This window comes from Pteropus vampyrus, unplaced genomic scaffold, assembly GCF_000151845.1.
Source record: "Pteropus vampyrus isolate Shadow unplaced genomic scaffold, Pvam_2.0 Scaffold130, whole genome shotgun sequence".
NCBI classification, from domain to species: Eukaryota; Metazoa; Chordata; class Mammalia; order Chiroptera; family Pteropodidae; genus Pteropus; species Pteropus vampyrus.
The window spans coordinates 22,403-37,615 of NW_011888911.1; the positions used below are offsets into that span (position 1 = coordinate 22,403).

A 15,213-nucleotide genomic window follows, 5' to 3' on the forward strand; every position below is an offset into this window, starting at 1 on the left:
TGGCTGAGCATCAAGGGACTTTTTCTCGCCTGCTCTTGGGAGGTCTTTTTAAACACAAAACCAGCAGTAGCATCTCTCGAAACATCACTGAGTGGCCTACACTCTGGACTCTTCTGTAGTGGACTATTCATTAGGCTGGCTGTTCAGCTGGTAAAGTGTCCTTAGTCATCCTCAGATCCCATCAGATTCTAGTCTGTGTAGGAAACCTTTTTCCTCACTTAGCTTTATTATTGATTTTATTCCAGGAGTAAAAGTTATAGTAGTAGTGAATGAAGAAATGTATGCTGAGAGCTCGAGCTTTGAGTGAGAGTCTAGTAATAGAGCATAACAATTCGTGTCCAAATAAACTTTAGTGCATATGCTGCCTACCCCTGGAAACGTTTGCAAAGTATATCGGAGCCATATCCAGGGAGCATTATCATGTTAATTATCAGATCCTTTCTGAAAGACTGTAGCGTTTTGTAACAAGTAGAAATTGTGTTGTGAGTAGAGCTTATTTTAAGCTTTGATTTCTCATCTTTGGTCTAGGCCTTGATGCTATTGTAATTTTCTCCATTCTGGACAGGTCTCCATGTGGGGACCCTTTGTGTGAATGAAGATAAACAGCAAAATCTATGGAGGTATCTGTCTTATCTGAAGAGTGTGCTACATCTTTGTTCTTGTGTCAGGGAAGTCTCAGATTTTTACTAGGAAAACCAGCCAACCTTTGAGAACAACTCAAATGCTTAAAAAATTACTCCTTTTTCGAAGACAGGAGTGGAGTGTGCCTTTTATGTTGCAGTCCACGTGGCTGCTAGTACAAGTCCAGAGCATGCATAGGTGCTCGGGAATTATGTCCGTGTTCTGAGGTAGCGACAAGGTCTGTATACAGAGCCATGGGCCAGAAAGGAGGAACTTTAAGGTCCCCCACTCTGTTCATTCTACCATATCTTCCTTGGTCTCTGCTTGAATGTCATTAGTATGTGGGAACTTGCTACTTTTGAAGGGACTGCTTTCCCATCTCTGTAGAGCAGACTATTAGAAAGTTCTCCTGTTTCCATAATGACATCTGGAATGAAGAAAAGTAAATTAAGCACTCTTTCAAGATGTACAGGAGTGCTGACTCCTGTAGTTATAAGCATAGCTGCAGGTATTTTAAGAACTAGACTCCAGTTGGATACACTGATGGAGAGGAGAAGTGCTGCTTAATTGGGAATAGGAAGGAAAGGCCGAGGTGGCTGTAAGATGACTGTAGGCTCCGGAGGTGGCAGATACCTCTAGCTGGGTGTGCTTGCTTCTGTTCGTGGGGTGCAGGGAACACTATGCTCTGTCACTTGCCCAAGCGTAAAAGCCAAAGCCAAGTACAACTTCAACCCTAACTTCCAGTACCAAATCTTCAACTTTGTTTCCCCTTATTAAAGGTATTTCTTCATTCTCTCTGGCATATCACCACTATAACTACCATTCACATCCACGACCATAATTCTTTTCCCATGATCGTTTTTATCATTCTCTCTTATTTCATATGTATCTTGAAAATTTTGCTAGTTAGGGCAGTTTTGTGAATGATGAGATTAAATAAACTGACTTGAAATCCTAAAGTTTGGATTATGGCCAAAGAAAGTCTTATGATTTAGGTCAGCCTTCATGGGATGAGATTCTCGTAATGATCCATGGTGACACTGCAGAGGTTTCTAGGAATGGTGAAAGCTTGATTTCCACCTCAAATGAAACTGTTCTAAAAGTGTTGCATGCCTTAGTAATTTGATTTTCTATATGGGAGAAGCCTACAGAGCTAATAGTCTACAAAAGTGACTTAAAGGATTTTGTCTAAGATGATTTTAGTAACTAGATGAGAATTATCTGAGAGTCGGAAGATCTTTCCAAGTGTCTCAGTTTCAATGAGAGAAGAAAAGGGATGAATTGTAAATTCTAAGGACTAGGAATGAGTGTCAAGTACAAATTAGGGACATGAATGGCCATCAACATAGCCAACACCAAAAGCCACCTGTGGGGCTTCTCTGGCAATCCAAGTTCAGAGACAGATAAAAGCATCAAAAGTTCTTTTCAGTATATATATGTGTGCGTGTATATAAGTTTATATATATATATAATGTCCTGGAGGTCTGAGTTATGTTTGCCTCTTTATTTGGATACACTGTTTTTAATAGGTGCTCCTTCCTTCCTGCCTTCCTTCCTTCCTGCCTTCCTTCCTTCCTTCCTTCCTTCCTTCCTTCCTTCCTTCCGTCTCCCTCCCTCCCTCCCTCCCTCCCTTCTTCTCCTCCCCCTCCCTCCGCTCTGTCTGGGAATAAAATATTAGTGAGTAGAAGAAAATGAGGGTAACTATTAATTACAGGTCTCAAAGACTAAAATAGTCATTTGAATTAAAACATTTTTAAGAATCTACCATTCAGTTGGTGGATTTAACTTTTACTACTCTCTCACATGGTAGTGAGAACAATAGCCCAGAAAACAGAAGTCCTCAGTTCTCCCTCCCAACTCTAACATACTGTGTGATTTTAGGCAAATTTACCTTGTACCCTTTTCTACTTTTAGTGAAGTAGAAGTGTTCATCCTTATCTTGGTGGTAGGAGATCCGTGAAAATTGAACTAAATCAATTAAGCAAATGAGCGCTAGACGTTGTGCTAGACATAGGAGAAAAAAGAGCTCAGTAACCAATCAGTTATTTCAACAAATGTTTCCAAGCACATGTCGAGTGCAGATAAGTGCTGGTTGCTTTTCAGGGTTCACTGTCTTGTCAAATTCAATATATTGTAATTGTCTTGAGACTTGAATTGGATTTTCTTACTGCTGTGGTCTGAATGAAGGTCAGGATTTGTTAGGCATGTTGGAGGTAGCACAGATTTCGATGGCTTTTTCCTCTGCTTAATGCCTGGTGAACATCTGCTCACACTGCAAATTGTTCTACGTGGTGGTTCCTTGCTCTTGTACCCTCATTGTGGCCTCTTCTCATTTTATACCCATTCAGCCCCTTCCGCTGCCCGAGGAGCAGGCAGTGACTGGAATTCCTATAATCGGGTCACTGTCCTTATGCAGACATGAACTAAACAGGAATTAAAATTTTGAAGAATGCTTTGGAAAGTGGAAGTTATTGTATAAGTGTTGACAAAATTTTTTATTGCTCGTAAAAGTTACACCTATTTTCTGTCTCAAGTTCTGCCCCCGCCTTTTCTGTTTGTTCTCTAAAAATTTGATTGTTGCAGAGTATGTGTGGCCACATGGTAGGAGCACTTGTACCCTTCTATCACTAATTCTTGGCCTGAACGGAAGGGTGTATGTATAGATTCTCTGAGCTGGTAACAGAATCCGTTTTCCTGCTATTACAGTAGATGCCTAGGTCTTCATCCATGTCACCTTCAAAGGAGTGCATTTTACTTCTTTGTATGATGTCTTAGTTACTGCACTGTAAGTGTGGAAATCAGTTAGAAACTGAATTTTCACATTCTCTTGCACAGTTACATTCTTCCTCCAAAGATAAGAAAATTGCATCAACCTTCACTGGGCTCCCATGGCAACTTGTTAAATTAGGTCAAGATGTGGGGGCAGATAACATGGCTTGAAAGCCTGCCTGTTAGCTGAGTTAAGAATACATCAAATGCAATATTGGCTTCCGCCAAAATGTACCTTCTTACCTTACTGTGAACTGCTTACGGTTATCAAACTGATACAATCAGAAAGCTCCATTTTCTCTTGTTCGAAGATACATTATGAACCCTATCTAATTAACAAAACAATCTAACGCTAGTGGCCCTGTTTTCTATATATGTGATAGACCTAAGCAAAATGCTTTCCAGTTACTTGAAAAACATCGGCATGTCTGATTTTGTTTTCCAATTTCAGTAGGCATAGAATAATACACTACATTGTTAGTATCCTCTCTTTTACTCTGTCCCTCCAGCCTCATTTTATAGATAATGATACTGGGGCATAAAAAATGACTTATTCAAGGCCACCTAATTGCAACCTGCACAGAAGTAGCTCCTGAACTGAATTTTAAGTGCCAGATGTCTCACCTGCATGTGAAATCTTTCCCCATATTAAGGAATGAAAACACTCATTGGTTATCTAGTTGCTTTCCTAGAGCAGATTAGGGGCCTCGTCTCCTGCTGGTCACTAATTAACACTGTACCTATGTGAGTTAGGGGAATGGAGGAGGGGCCAGGGCTAGCCTTTGGCTTCAGTCCAAAGTTATTGGTCTGTAAATCACCTTTATCCAACTTCATTTCTGATTGCCAGACTTTGCCAACGATAAGGACTCCATTCCTATCACTTCTGTGATTGTTATTGAGCTGGCCTGGTGGGAATGCTCTTGTCAATATCCAGATGTATCAGGCTCTTTGAGTTGCAACTGTGAGTGAGGCGGTTAGGGTCTCTCTTTCATCCCGGAGCCTGAGAAAAGCTAAGCCGAAAGCCATTCATTAACTGTAATGCAATGATGTTTTATAGTGCTTTGCAGACTTGTGACTAAATAGTTCCTCAGTTTCCTAATGGCTAAATTGGGGACTGTCTGGAATTTAAATTTCAAATATTTGAGGGTGAAACAATCCTGAAAAATGGTACTAGTCTTGTAGAAAAAGAAGCCCCATACATTCCCCTACAGGCCCTCTCAAATTGCTCAGGCCTTAAATCTTTTTGCCATTTCGTAGATGTCACTATAGCCAGTCTAAAGTCATGTAAAAAGAAAGTTCCTGCAAAGCCAGAACCTGGGAGTTCTTAGTTCTGCCTCCTAGTTGAGTTTTAGGGGTCAGAAACTCGAACTACTGCTAAAATATGTTCTCGAAAATAAACAACTTTACTGCAAAAAAAAGTGCTTTAAAGCCCTTCAATTCAGAATAAAACCTGAGATTTGGCAGTGTTACCTGAAATCACAGTTTTCTGAAGAAAAGCTAGATTGCAAAATAATCTCGATGTACTCAGGCACAAATGACAACTGTGGAAACTTTGGGCATGAGCCTACGTGCTGACAATGAAGCGGGGAGGGGTCACCAAAGCAAATTAGTACTGCAGCCTGAATTCATACAGAAGATTTTTACCATTCTAAACCCAAGTGGGTATGTTATTAGGAACAGTATAGAGCTTTTTAGTTTGAGGATTTATTCCCTGAGCCAAACTCTAGAATATAGTCTCTTCAGGTAGATGTTTTCCGTGTAAGATAGTTGGAATCGACTAAAGTCAAGAAGAACCAGCTTGTTGACAAGAGCATAGGACTCTGGTGCCTGATTTGTGCAGCAGCTGCCTTTTATAGGGGCCCTGAGGTCTCCTGGCCAGGCCAAGCTGGAGCTGGCTGGAGGGCTTGCAGGAGGCCATCACAGTCTCAATGCAGAGCTTCCTGGAGTAGCACTTGAATGGACAAGAGGAAAAGAACTTCACAAATGAGAAAGCAACAGAGGGTGTCTTCTCCTTTCTGGCTCAGAGGCCTTGGTGCTTATTAGCAGGTTTCAGGAAGCCGGGAAGACCTCCTCTGCCCAAGCAGAGACTTGCTGCCAGCCAGCATCTCAGGAGCTAGAGGGATTCAGATCCTCTGTGTTTGATAGTAGGTCCTACAGTGGGGCATGGAAACGGTTTGGGGATCCAACTGGAGTAATGGGTTAACATGCTGCTCAGTAATGAGACTGATGGGAAAACACTTTGAAGCATTGAGGGAGGTAAACTTCCAGGAAGATTTGAGCTGGATGGGAAGAAAAGCCCCTTTCTGTTTGTTGCCTGCGTAGCATTTTCACTGCTTCTGCCTCCTAACTGATTTACTTTGTGACAGTTTTGCATAATCTTCTACCACCTGTAGAAAAAGTCACATGGTAGAGTATTTGGCTTCACTGTTAATTTTTTTTTTAAATATCTTTTAAAAATATAGAAAGCAGAGGTTCCCTGTTTCTGTCTGTTGCCTTTGAAGGCCACAAGTAATACCTTGCATGCTGTCTTTGAGGTAGAAGAGGCCCATTTATACCCCACACTATCTCAAATCTTGGTGCTATTTGCAACTCTTTGAGGCTGAGTGGGGGCCTGGACTTTGGGCAGCAGGAATCTCACAAGTTTACCTGTCTTTTCTGAGTACAGCCCCCCAGCCTGTTTTAGAGAATCTCTGAGGCTCACACCTTTGTGGTTACTGTTTCTTTAACAAAATCTACCTGTAAATGGTGGAACTGAGTGGTGACTGTGCTAGAACTCCGCTCTGTCTCCAGTTTGAAGCTTTTTGTTTTTGAAATAAAATATTTCCACTGAGCAAAATTCAGTCAGGATACTGCCGAGGCATCCACATGAGTCCTTGCTGGCTTTAGCAACACACCTTGAAGATGGCACATAGTCCCTGTTGGGAAAGGCCCTGCCAGGTGTCCCAGATATTGCTGCTGCTTTCACCCCTTGGCATCTCTCTCTCTTCCCTGGTTGGCTTTCACTTTTCGGCAGAATGAGCAGTGGTTTCCCAGTATAGGGACTCGCTTGAAGAGAAGTTATACATGTCCCTGTTCTCCCTAAAGTGACTCTCCTGTGATGCCTGCTGGTTGGAAGCTCATCTGCGCCTGGTTTGTCACTTGGGTATGCCTTCAAATTTCAGTCCAGGTTAGACACATGAGAGGGTGGCCACCCCATGCTGTTTAACCACTGGTTATGTTTCAGGGGCTATATCATGTAGGAGTTAAGAGCGTGGACTTGGGAGCCAGTCAGCCTGAGCGTGTTCTGGCTTTGCCACTGACCGGTGTGATTTTGGACCAGCTAACATCTCTGTGCCTCAGTTTTCTCATCTGCAAATGGTAATATTAGTAGTTCCTAGGATTGTTGTGAGAATGAAATAAATTAGTGTATGGAAAGCACCCAGAATAGTGCTGGTCTGTAGGAAGTATTCTCTATGTGCTAGTTACCACTGTTTTATATTATTCTCCAAACCTTTTGTCTTTCTAAAATAATTCTGTATTCCTTGAGGTCAGGAAACAATATGTTTTACTTATAGAATCTCAGTAATTGCTGTCAGTGTCTTGGGGCACAACAGATAGTTAATATCGGGTAGGTCATTTTAGCTCTTCAGCTCAACCCCTGTGTGTGTTAAACTCCTGCTGTGTGCTAGACTCTTTCATTGCACACTCACACGCACGCACACTCTCACACACACACATATCTTTTTAAACCTGTCATCAACAGCCACATGAGGAAGATTCTGTTATTCTCATTGTACAAATGAAGAAACCGAAGTTCAGGAGGTGGAAAGAGTTCTAGCCCAAAGTCACACAGCAACAACAAAGAAAATGCCTTTCAAAATTTTTCACAAAGTGAGACAATTAACAGGAAAATATCTGATATTAGTAGTGTATTTGTTTAGGTTTGCTAAGAAGCAGATATCAAGACATGATTGGACTTGGAATAAATTTATTGTGGTGGGGCATCTGTGAAGGACAAAGTAGGACAGAGCAAGAGAAGGCAGGGGAGCCTCCAGACTGTGCTGCAGGTCTGTTACCTGTAAAAGGAGAGAGGGAAGGAAGATTTGGGTGAGAAGAGCCTCCAACTGCAGCTCAATTCCAAGGAAGTTTTGGCCAGGCTGATGGGGAATCCTCCGGCCAGTTGCCCAGCGGAGGAGCTCCATATCTCATAAGAAGGGCCTCATGGCCCCATCATGCTCAGCCTTTGGCCGGAGCAGCCCCTAGGAAGCATGGCCTTGGTGGGGGACATGGTGGATCCAGTCAGTTATGCTCCCTGCAGCAAGAGACCTGGGTCTCATGTTGTCATAGCTGCCATAGGTCCTGTGACCACCACATCAGACCTGACTGATAAATGTGGGTTGTCAAACAGGCCAGCACAGTTTTTCTGTCTGGGTAGTTGTACAGCAGAACTCAAGACCATGGTCAATCCCAGTGCTCTTGGTGGTCAATGATAGGCTTCAGAGATCAGCATATTGACTATGAACTAACCAACTGCATTGTCTTATGTATGACTCACCTCTTCCTGAGAGATAACGAGAGTGAAAGTGCTCCTAAGGTGAGTGAATGTGAAAGTTTAAACTCTGAAGCCAGGATGGGACGTGATTTGCTGGAAAAGTGCTCGTAGGGTACAACTATGTGGAGGTGTTTGACTTTCAGAGCTGAGGTGGGTACAGTTTCTTGTGAAGGCCCCACGAGGCTAGATTCTCGGTCCTGTCTTCTTTAAAGGTATAGATGAGGGCATTTTCAGCTCCTCTCATTAAGGTGGCACAGAAAAGTGTTTCTTCTGCTGTTTTGTTATCCAACTTGATCTGACTTTAATGTCTGACATTCAAGGGGTGTTCAGAGATTATTTACTGGATAAATGCTTACAAAATTCAGTGCTCATATGATTATTAGGATCTAGTTCATCTCTCCAAGAATTGTAAGATGCTTAACAAGTCATTTCTCTCATCTTTGAGGTGAAGGGGGAAACTTTACCCCTCAGATAAAATACAGTCCAGAGATTGCATCAAGAATCTACTGAGAAAAGGAATTGGCTTCAGAGTTTTCAAGTTCTATTTTCTAAACCTCATCAGTGAAAACATTTTTTTTTCTTCTTGTTACCTAGATACTTAGGAAGACATTTTCTTTAGATATTTACAGTGGTTAGAAAAAGCATTTCCTTGGTGTCTAACAAAATTCTCACCTTGTACCATCAAATCCAAACCTAACCCATTTCTTGTGACTTCTTAAAAGAATCAGTTACCTAGAAGACATCGGGAGGAAAAAGCTCTAAGGAACCCACTTCCTGACTTGAGCTTCACTGGCTTGCTGTCCAAGTCTGCATCTGAGTGGTAGGTTGAACATGGTTAGACAGAGTTCTTGGGTTTAGAGGAAAGAGGTGGCTGCATTTGAATATAGGCTGTCCCTTTAAGAGAGGAACAGTCTCCTTTCTCCTGCAGCCACCCCCACACACATGTACTTGAACACATGCAGGTGTGAGGAGCCCAAGCAAGAACAAGGGTCTTTTCTCCATACACCAAAGTAACTGTCATATTCTCAGGCCCAAGGCAGATTCCCAATGAGCCTCACTTAACTTCTGTCCCAGGTGGGGCAGCCTAGCCGACCTGTGGCCAACCAACTGGGCTTGCAGCCCAGCCTGTCTTAGAAATTGATGGCTGGACAAGACTTCCTGCTTCATCTTCAGTTAATGTTGGTGGGGTCTACCTCTAGGCCAAACGACTGACATCTGTGGGCAGTGCTGCTGAAATCTCTCCAGGTCAGCTCTCCATAATAATTAGGTAGAGTGTCCTTGGTGAGGAGCATAAGTGATTAGGGAAAAAAAGCACATTGGGGAAAAGAGGATCTAAATCTGTCTGTGGTAAAGATTTCCCCAAACCATAAATGTCTGTGATACTTTCACTTGCAAAGCAGCTTGCATCTGCTCTTTTTGGGCCTACCTACTTTGAATTAGAGCAAGAACTTCACAGAGTTATTCCTAACTTTAAAAAAATCTTAACTAGTTATTCTCATCTACGGTATTGAAGGCATTTTACAATGGTATATTTTAATCTTTTTTTTTTTTTTTGTCTCCAACTTTCTCTTTTTCCGAAGTTGCCAATAAAAGGCCAGTTTAATTCTTGGAAGGATAATTGAATTTTATCTAGTACTTCTGCTGTTTTCAATTCCATCTTTTTTTCTTATCTTTCTTTGAAAAGTCCGCTTTTAAAAATATTTTTTCTGTTGTTTCATTCTTCTCTTTAATTTCATTGTTGTATTTTATATTGTTCTGCACTGTGGTCACCATATGTATAAATTTTTCCCTCATGATTGAGACTTAATTTATTTTAAGGTAGAAAGTAGTAGAGATTGCTATTTACATTTTAGAGATGGGAAAACTAAAGCCCAGAGAGGTTAAGTAAGTTACCTAAGATCACACAGTGAATCAGGGAGGAAACACAGTGGATCAAAGCCCTGGACCCTTGATTCTCTATTTTGGGCTTCCACAAAGGCATGTTACTATTTTGATTTTATAGGATACTGTCTGCTGTCATAGTCCTCCATTGCTTGACATGCTTTATTATTATTTTTAATACTTTTTTCTTTCTTTTGGTCTTCCCCATCAGCAACATGGACTTGACGTCAAAGGCTGGTTTTATTAATTGGAGAGCTGTTTTCTAACTTGTTTCCATTTTTAGATATTGGCTATTCTATTTCAGCATTTAAATAGATGCTAGTTCATGACGATATCGTCCATCATGACGTTCATGTGTTTTTTAAGCATCTGTTAGAATGTTCTCTGTAGTTCTGAGTTGAATTTTTAGACTTATATCTCCAATTGCTGCCCTTGAGTTACTAGCCATTAATAAAGGAACATATATGTAGAATATATTGACTTTACAGTGATTCATTCAACCAAGGCCTTGTTGGCTCATTATAGAATGTACCATACATGGATCATGTTAGAGAGGAGATGAGCTTGGGTCAGGGTAAAGGCAAAGGAAGGGCACAACTCAGAAGAAACAGGAAAAGGTACCTATAGGCACAATGCCAAGCTAACCTGTGAAGCAGTCCCTACCCTTCTTTTTCTCTTGAAATTCGAAATCTCTTCCCATTGCTTTGGTTGTCAAACAATCCAGCACTATGATCTCTTTAATTTTTCATTCTCAGACAGAAGACTTGTGCAGCCTCAGGCTGAGTTTGGCCCACAGGGCAAGAAACTATCAGGATGTTTTTTTTGATTCGACATTAAGCTTCTTTTCAAAAGGACTGAATGGAAATAGATTTTGGAATTTTTTGTGAACAATAATTTAGAAGGGAATTGATAGAAAGAGGGTGATGCTTAGACCCTGGGGTTACCCACTCTACCGCTAGAGGTGGGAACTCCTACAGTAGTGTGAAAGGAAGATAAACTTTTGAACAGATGGGTCATTTCTGGATTCTAGTGTTCTGTTTTTGCCATCATCGTTTGGCTGTGGGTAGAGACACCTGGGTGGAAGGGAGGGGCCAGTCAATCTCGTTCCTCTGTTTTAGGACCACCTGGCAAATGTGTACTATTAGGGCAGAGTCAGCCCTATTGCAAGGGTGACCAACCATGAGAGTTTCATAGGTTAAAATAAATGTGATGTCCTGCCCACACTGAGGTATTTGATTTGACTTTTAGAGTCAAGCTAAAGAGATTAGCTTCTCAAAGTAGTAAATTAATCCCCAAAGGACAGAAGGTGTGGTCGTTTTTATTTTGGGGAACATGTTGATGAAACATAGCCTGGGAGTCACCCATGCTGTTTGGTCCCAAACATATTTTAAGAGAAAGAAACAGTTTGGGTAGCTTTTAAAACCCTTCACCTTTATTCAGAGGAGGATTGTTTTAGTAATACAGTTCAGTAAATGTTTATTGAGCACCTGTCAGAGAGCAGATACGATACCTGGCACTGAGAAAATAGAAATCAGTAAGAATAGTCCATGCTCGCAAGGAGCTGATAACTGGAGTCGTTTAACAGCAAATAGCTTTTTGGTGGTTGGTGTTAATTGGTGAACATCGCTCTCAGCTTTGGATCCCAGCATTGAAAGAACACAGCCCCTTGGAGCATCGCTCTAGTGATGAGGGATGGACACAGTGAAAACCACCAGGTTGGTCTTGTAAGTAAACCTCAGTGGGAGGCTTCCCGTTAGAGCGACTGCCCTGAGCTGACCTCCATACAGATGGAGGCTGGCTCTTCTATGTGAGCCTCACACTAAGGCACAGACGACTGATGAGAACTTGCAGTTGGAATGAAAAGGAAGAACTGAAGCCCCACCCCGAATTCACTAGCAGTGAGTTCATTGACATAGGCAGGCAACCCCAGAGTCTAGAAAATGAGAGGAAAGATACTGACAAATTGCCAAATGAAAAGGATTATTATCAAGAGCATCTTACTAAAATTTTGTCCTAACCCATTGCTATATATTTATTGAAGTTGCTCACTTCATCAAGATAGATTGGCCGGCCTTCTAGTTACTAGCAAGGAGAAGGGATTTACAACATAACCAAAATGAGTAGGAATTTACTTGAAGCTTTGGCTTAAAAAAAAAAAAAAAAAAAAATGTAGCCTTGGCTTCGAAGTTCCTTGAGGGTCCCCTCTGGAAGGAATAGGATTTGCTCTGCTGGTCTCGGATCCTCCAGGTAGCCACCTGGTGTTTCTTCTGAGGTTGTTTCAAGTTCTCCAAATCGGGATCGTCACTGTTGTCCTCAGAATTTTCCTCTTATCCAGAAGCTGAGAAGAACCAAGCAGTCAGAGGAAACCCCCCTACGACAGCCAGGGAGGGAGCTAGGTGGAGGGAGCAGGCTGCAGGGGCGCGGAGGCCCAGGGAGCTGGGTGGGTGTGAGTGCGTGCGGTGCCCTCCCCCTCCACTCCTTTGGAGAGGGACTTCCTTCTAACAGGGACCCCTCTGTTGTTGTAGTTCAGAGCTTTGACTTGAGAAGCATAGTTTCCCAGTGATGCCACTGGATTCCTGACGTGTGACACCCCAGGGCAACATGGTGAAGGCCGCCGTTGACTGCTTTGGGGCCCCCAGACAGGGACACCATTATGAGTCACATTTAGTATGTGAGCTCCCTCTTCCCATGACTGGCACTATTCTTAGCACCATTCTCTGCTCCCTGGGACAGAGGTCACTAGGACCACAGTCTGGTCGGGTGGGTGGATGGGGCTGGGCCCAGGCGTGAGAGGAGGTGCAGAGAGAATAGAGGAAGAGGCCTTACAGTTTTAGGATATGTTGCAGCAAGGGCAAGAGGTGGGGCCCTGCTGCCCTGGGGGTTGGGGCAGACCTGCACTAAGCAGTTCAGAAACATCTTCTGGGAGAGCCCATTACTGGGTGTGCTAGCCTCTCTCAGTGTTTTGACAAGTCTGGGGCATAAGAAGTTCCTTGGGACTAGACTTGGATGTTGCTGGCAGGTTTATGCAGTTAACATACATTCCAGAGCTACCTCCCAGCTGTGGGCTTCCAAGTAGCCCTGAATTCCCCTCTCAGACCTGAAGTGAGAGTGACACATTGTTGTGGAAACAGGCTCCTGTGTTAGACTATCCACTCGTCCAGCCAGGAAAGAAGCCCACCCTGGAACCAGTATTCTTGCTGAGCAGATTCCTTGACCTTCATATTTCTATTGCTTTCCGCAACCCAAGGGCAGTCTAGGAGTCAGCACACAGGTACTGGAGAGGACTCTTTGGGAGGAATCATAGTGTCCTTTCATTTGGTACCACATTGTGGGCTTTCTGAAGGGTAAGCAGTGACTTTCAGGAAACCCAGAGTGAGAGCGGGGCACTGTGTTCATTAGCTCCAGGTGGGCTCACAGCATTTTTCTCCAAGAATTGAGGGAAGGAGGTTTGAGCTGACATCACCACTATTTTGACTTCCTTATTGTGAAGCTGACCAGAGACGTTCCTTCCCATCCAGTTCCTGTGGGTTCTTTAGGCAATTGCTTTTCCACTTTATTCTTTCTCTTCCCTTTGGTGTAAATCAAAGAAATGAGTTTAGAGAGCACCACACTCTAGGACCTCAGCTCCCAGTACTGGAATTTCAGTTTGATGTTCTTTATGAACAAAAGTAAACTCACAATGAGAAAAAAAAAAAAACAAAAAACCCTGCACACATGGACTAACTCGACCGCCCCCGTCCCTGCCTCCGACCCCCCATATACGCAGACCTCAGGGTCAAATATACAGAGAAGGGCTGGAGCCGGGCAGATGGAACCTGACTCGGACATTTAAACTTGGGAAATGGCTCTGGCAGGAAAAACAACAGCAATTCTTCTGTCTGAGATCCCTTCCTCTTTGAGCTGGTTCCAGCGACATGAACTGAAGTCCCCTTCTCCACATTATGGCCGCCCAGTCGCAAAGTCAAGAGCCTGTGCTCCTGGGCTCGCCTTTCTGGGACTTGCTGTGTAGAAGCCTGACTTCCTTTCTCTGAGCTTGGCATTACTAGTCCCATAGTCCCCAAAGGATTTTAAGATAAATAATGTAAGAGTTTTCAGGTAAATAGTGGGAGGGAGAAATAATAAAGTGACATGGGCTAACAGCTACCACAAGGGGACCTGACTAATTGGGCTAGAAATGTCACCTGTGGAGGTGGATGCCGAGAGCACTAGCTGTCAGAGGGTTGGGAGAACCACTGACCGTCCAGTGTCCTGTGGCTGCTGCGAGAGGTGAAGAAGAGAAGATATTTTTTTAAAAGCCAGAGCCTGTTATCCCTTGACTTACTGTGACCAGGCAGGCAGTTCAGATGCCAGCCTCCAGGTTCGTCTTGTGTAGGAACAATGCAGTTCGTATGGAGCTGAAGAATTCGGGGTCAGACTGCCTCAGTTCCAGTCTCGGCCACTCCACTTCTGACATGAATGGGCTTGGCCAAGGCCAGTGGACACAGGTCAAGCAGTGTACTAGTTTTCTTTGCTATAAAATGGTAGGAACAAACACGATTGCAAATAGCAATCGTGGAGTTATTATGAGGAATGAATGAGATGTGTACAAGCAGCGACACAGTGTCTGGTGCATAGTAGGTGTGTAATCAATCACAGCACTTGTGAGCCTTTTGCTCCACCAGGGGTCTTAAAGCAGCTCCTCTCTCTGTCCTAGGTCTGCAGTCTGTAGACCTGACTCAAAAGAGGACTCACTTATGTAATTTAGGGGTAGTTGATTTTTCTTTCTGTGTCTCCCCTCAGAGGTCCTGTTGGGTGTATAGTCATTTTGCACTTCATCAGGAAACTTGTTATGTCACAAGGAGTCTTGCTTTTCCTTTTCTTTTTTTTTCTCTTCTCTTCTCTCTCTTCTTTTTTCTTTTTGCCACCAGAAATTATATAGCATTTCTTAACAGAGATTTGTTTCCTTACTCCTTCTCCCCTCTGGATGGCTTCTTGATGGGTTCCTCATATAATGTTGTGGTTAGTCCCGTGAGCCCAGGCAGAGAGTACTAGCTAGTGAGTTTGACTCAACTGACAAGAAACCTGCAAATGCGTCTAAATTGTACACCCAGTGGCTTTTTTAACAAGAGGTGGAAACAGAGGAGGATAAGGCTTAACCAGTGTAGAATTCAGGGCTGTTTTTTGAATGTTAATTTGTTTTGTAGACATTCGCTGTATCGTTTTATTCTAGAATATGTTTAGGATATTTCTTACAAAATGGTTTTAAAGAGCTCAAGGCATATTCTTAGAAGGATGAGGTAGCAATGTTTTATTTTTCATATTTAGCTTGGGGTATGCAGAGGAGGAGCCCTGGAAACCACCATTAGGAGGCACTTAGAAAGGAACGCTTCCTTGGCTGTCAGATGACAATGCACGCCAGCCACTCTTTCCTC

At 43.0% G+C, this 15,213-nt stretch overlaps 1 protein-coding gene across 1 annotated transcript in view; it reads left to right on the plus strand.

Annotated features, from left to right (window-relative positions):
- The window catches only part of ETS1 (ETS proto-oncogene 1, transcription factor), a 32,125-nt gene that overhangs the window by 10,861 nt on the left and 6,051 nt on the right, over positions 1–15,213 (plus strand). The window lies entirely within an intron of this gene.